The sequence below is a fragment of the Nicotiana tabacum genome, chromosome 8, assembly GCF_000715075.1.
Source record: "Nicotiana tabacum cultivar K326 chromosome 8, ASM71507v2, whole genome shotgun sequence".
In the NCBI taxonomy this organism is placed as follows: Eukaryota; Viridiplantae; Streptophyta; class Magnoliopsida; order Solanales; family Solanaceae; genus Nicotiana; species Nicotiana tabacum.
Genome location: NC_134087.1, coordinates 189,016,281 through 189,021,920, shown reverse-complemented (window position 1 = coordinate 189,021,920; position 5,640 = coordinate 189,016,281). Strand labels below are relative to the sequence as shown.

Genomic DNA, 5,640 nt, shown 5'->3' with positions numbered 1-5,640 from the left:
GCAGGCAGCCCACGTTTCTCATTTTTCTGTCAAAAATGACAGGCTGCAGAAGTTGAAAGGTCAAGGTTGGTAGGCATATTTTGCCTATAAAATGAGAGCTTCGGCTCTCATTCTTTCATCACAATCTCAGAGGAAAATATATCTGAGAGCTAGAAAGAAAGAGTGAGGTTTCACAGACAGGGTATAAGAAAATAGTCTGTGAAGAAAATAGAGAGTGTGAGCGATATTGTAGTGAGGTGAAATATCAAAAGAGGGTTATTTCTTTTGAGTATTGTAGTGGTCTTTGTAGTATTTTTACTCGGGCCTACAAAGTGTAAATTCCTTACTATAGTGATATCAGTTGCTCCTCTCGGGGTCGTGGTTTTTCCCTTATTCAGAAGGGTTTTCCACGTAAAAATCTTGGTGTCATTGTTACTCTTTTATTCTTGTTAATTACCGTATCTCGGTGCTACATTATTATTCCGCTTTTATTACCGTGAATATTATTTTGGCAGGGGGTTTATTCCCAACAACTGGGTTCACAATTGAATATTTAGACATATTTAATAGATTTCCTAATACAAATATAGGGTCTAAGCAAAAACTACTGGGTTCGCCCGAATCCGAAATTTATACTCCCCCCCCCCCCCCGATCACAGAATAACTAATTCCAACATTATTAATATACCCTATTCAGTATTATTCTTATACACTCTAGCAAATGACCACTAATAAAAGTTATAATAGTGAGTTTTGAGGGACTCTATAAAGAGCAAAGGAGGGGATTGGAAAAGCAAAAAAAGAGGAGTTGGCCTAGTGAATGGAAAACAAAAAGTTATACCGTGTAGACTCTCTGAACTTGGAAGCTGGAAAAGTTTCTTTCGCTCCATCAAGACATTCCTCTAAGCAGTGGCGGATGTACATAGATACTTATGGGTGCTTGAGCACTCATTACTTTTAACCGGATTTAGTAAATTTGCATAAGCAATTATAAAAATAGTTAGATAAATATAGAGTGAGCACTCATAACTAAACTTTTTTTTCTTGTTCTTTCGGATTTTTTATCGGCGAGCACCCATCACTTTAAAATTCTGGATCCACCACTGCCTCTAAAGTATGAATTTAACTTATATATACTAACAGACATAATGAAGTTTTACACTATTTGTGTAATTTAACTTGTTGTAATAAGTTGTCCACCTAATTTAATTTACAATGCATATTTGCAACTGCACAGGCTGATTGGAAGACAATACTGAGTTTAGCAGTTCAGTCAGTAGGAGTTATCTACGGAGACATAGGGACTTCCCCTCTCTACGTTTTTGCAAGTACTTTTACCGATAAAATCGGACACAAGGATGACGTTGTCGGGGTGTTGTCCCTCATCATATATACCATAATCCTCGTACCTATGACTAAGTATGTCTTCATTGCCTTATGGGCCAACGACAATGGCGATGGTAAGTTATAATATGTCCATCGCTACTATACATTTACTACGTACTCTTGTTCGACTCAATTTATTTGACACTATTTGACCGGATACTGAATGCAGGCGGAGTATTTGCGTTGTATTCCTTAATATGTCGATATGCAAAAGTGAGTCTTTTCTCGAATCAGGAGCCAGAGGGTAGTGAGCTTTCACATTACAATCTAGAGATACCATCTAATCAATTTAGACGAGCTCAGAAGATCAGGCATAATTTGGAAAAGAGTAAATTTGCAAAAATATTTCTTGTCTTCGTCGCCATCCTTGGAACTTCTATGGTCATTGGGGGATGGAGTTCTCACTCCTTGCATCTCAGATCTCTAATTAAATATTAATTACATATATACTCCGTACTGATTGATTAATTTGTTACATTTCAAGTTATATGATCGACACTATTTTTGTTTAATGTGGTGCTTTCTCATGCAGTTCTCTCTGCCGCAAGTGGAATAAAGCCTCTAGGCCAAGGTGATAATCAGTTAAAAATATTTGCTACGCCCGTTTTTGTGACAGCCTGTTGTAAAGTAGATTTCATGACGTATTAATTTGTCTGTCACAAATACACAAAAAAATTGTAGTGTAACAGGACGCTAAAAACTCTTGCAATTTATGTACATCTTTTTTATTTATCCGTTTCAAAAGGAATACCATATTTATATATTTGGTAAATAATTACTACTCTTATACCACAAGTTTCAAAAGGGAATTATTTGTATGTTATATACACCTTTCATTTAAGACTATTCAAAAGTATTTTAGCATTCTTAAATTTGGTACCTGATCTAAAATGAAACCGGAGGGAGTACTACTTTTCTCTCTCCAATTGTTTTGTTTCGATTTTACTGATTAAGACAACTCATGGATAAAGATTTGTTGCAGAGGCTATTGTGGGTGTTTCAATCGCAATACTGGTAGCCCTCTTTTGTGTTCAACGTTTTGGTACAGATAAAGTGGGATATACATTTGCTCCAGCCATAAGCGTTTGATTTTTATTCATAAGGAGCATCGGTCTTACGTGAGCGTCTTACGTGCCCTTAATCCCAAATACATTATCGACTACTTCAAAAGAAACGGTACACAAGGATGGCTTTCCCTTGGTGGAGTTTTCCTCTGCATTACAGGTTACAATTTTATTTACACTATCTGGAATCACCTTCTCAACGACCTGATTATGTATATTATTTACTCAGTCAGTTTATAAAAGTTAAACTCGATAGCTTATTTCTCAAGTGGACTATTTCATGAAACTATTACAGGATCCGAAGCTATGTTTGCTGATTTGGGCCACTTCAGTGTGCGGTCTGTTCAAGTAAGTATTGTTCATTTCTATATGGATTTCAGTTATATGTACTAAAGGTGTTATGAATATTTTACACCATCAATGTAAATTAAGATTTTATAACATGTTACTTACTATTTATTGTAGGTTACTAATCAATACTATTAAATAGAGTTACCTTTTAACTGACATAATTGTGTAAATTTTTTTTACAATGCGATCGCAGATAAGCTTCAGTTGTGTCGTATTTCCAGCGTTGCTCTCAGCTTACAGTGGTCAAGCTGCTTACCTCTCAAAATTCCCTGAAAATGTGCAGAATACTTTCTATGAATCAGTTCCAGGCAAGTCTCCCGCGTGCATACATGTTTTGATGTGATATGGGGAGCGTTGACGTAACTGGTAAAGTTGCTGTCATGTGACCAGGAGGTCACGGGTTCGAGCCGTAGAAACAACCTCTTGCAGAAATGCAATCTAAGATTGCGTACAATAGACTCTTGTGGTTCGGCCCTTCCCCGGACCCGCGCATAGCAGGAGCTTGGTGCAGCGGCTACCCTTTTTGATGCGATATGGATGAAACCATTTTGATGTTGGTACCACTTACAGGTCCACTTTAATTTGTAGTAGCCGTTGTTGCGGCATTATTACAAGTCAAGCAATGATATCAGGAGCTTTTTCTATTGTAGCTCAGGCCCAAACTCTAAGTTGTTTCCCAAGGGTGAAGGTAATTCACACATTTGCAAAGCACGAGGGTCAGGTTTACATCCCCGAGCTGAATTACTTCCTCATGGTTGCATGTGTTGTAGTTACTCTCAGCTTCAAAACCACAGGAAATTTGGGGAATGCTTATGGAATTTGTGTGGTTAGTGCTGAGCTCATAACCACAAATATGGTGACATTAGTAATGCTTCTTATATGGAAAATTAGCATATGGCGGATTATCTTATTCTACGTGGTGTACGTTACCATAGAATCTACATATCTATCCGCTCAGCTGACAAAGTTCGTGCAAGGTGGTTTTCTACCTTTGGCTTTCTCATTTGTGCTCGTGATCGTTATGGGGCTTTGGCACTACGTTCAAAAACTTCGATACCAATTCGAGCTCAATAACAAGGTTTCAAGTGACTACATTAGGGACTTAGCCAAAAATCCAGATATCAATAGAGTACCTGGAATAGGACTACTCTACTCTGAATTAGTACAGGGAATTCCACCAATACTTCCTCACTTTGTCTCCAATATTTCATCCATCCATTCTATCATAATTCTGGTGTCAATCTAGTCCATTCCTATAAGTAAAGTAGCGCTAGAGGAACTTTTCTTGTTCCGACATGTTGAGCCTAGAGAATACAAGGTGTTCCAATGTGTAGTTAGGTTAGGGTACAATGATCAACTTGGGAAACCACAGGAGTTTGAAAACCAATTGGTGGAACATTTGAAAGAGTTCATTCGATAAGAACATTATATACTTGCAGCACATGATCATCAAGTTGCAGATAGAGAATTAGGTGGAAAATCAACGTCAAGTGTTCATTTGGAGGAAGAGTTGCAGCAACAAGTAGTAGTTGCTGGAACAGTATCAACTGGTTCAATTATGTCATTAGTCAATAGTTCAGTAGCTCAGTCAACTCATTCTTTATCAAGTACTAGAACACAAATGGTCATGTCCCCTAGACTTGAGGAAGAAGAAGAGATTCAATTTGTGGGAAAAGCAAAGGAACAAGGAGTGTTCTATCTCTTGGGAGAAGCAGAAATGGTGGCTAAAAAAGATGCTTTATTCTTGAAGAAATTTGTTGTCAACTATGGCTATAATTTCTTGCGCAAGAATTTCAGGCAAGGGGAGAAAATTATGGCCATTCCTCAGACGAGGCTGCTAAGGATCGACATGATTTATTGTTGCGGAAGCCAAATGTATATAGTGTGAATAAGTCACAACTACTATACCAAAAATTATGACAGCCACCAAATAATAAATAAGACAATAAAACAACAATAAAGGGAACACCAGAATTTACGAGGTTCGGCTAATTTTGCCTACTCCTCGGACACAACCAATATTTTATTTCACTCCAAAAATACAAGTGAAATAATACTAAAGAGAGAAGATACAAATGCCTTAAACAGATGAGAAGGCAAATGAGAGGTGTATTTAAATCCTAAACATTAAGCCTTCTTTTATAGGGGGAAAATCCCCCCAACTATTGCTAACCCACCGATGTGGGAAGCTGGAATATTTGACATTTCAACAAATCTCCACCTTGGCAAAAATTCCACGTCTTCAATTTTCTCTCTATAACAAATTTTGGTTGTGTCTTCATCTTCAATCTTCAGTGTTCAACAATGTTGATCAAATCCAAACAATGTTGAAACTTGACCGCAGTCACCACCTTTGTCAGCATATCAGCAGGATTCTCCGTAGTATGAATTTTCTTCACCGTGACTCCACCTTCTTCTATGATTTCTCGTACGAAATGATACCGAACATCAATGTGCTTCGTCCTTGCATGATAAACTTGGTTCTTCGCTAATTGAATAGCACTTTGACTATCACAAAAAATTGTGATACCTTTTTGTTCAACACCAAACTCCTTTAGCAATCCTTGAAGCCAAATTGCCTCTTTCACAGCCTCTGTAATAGCCATGTACTCTGCCTCTGTTGTAGACAAAGCAACTGTTGACTGCAAAGTAGACTTCCAACTAACTGGTGCCTTTGCAAAAGTAAACACATAACCAGTAGTTGATCTTCGTTTGTCCATATCACCTGCAAAATCTGAGTCACAATATCCAATTACAGACTGATTGTCTTCCTGCTCAAAAACTAACCCGACATCTACAGTATTATGAATATACCGTAGAATCCACTTCACAGCTTGCCAATGCTCCTTCCCTGGATTGT

General features: G+C 37.7%; 1 pseudogene; it reads left to right on the top strand.

Moving 5' to 3' along the window:
* The first annotated feature begins 799 nt into the window (after window positions 1–799).
* On the top strand, window positions 800–4,668 carry LOC107795992 (potassium transporter 5-like; annotated as a pseudogene).
* Window positions 4,669–5,640: the final 972 nt, after the last annotated feature.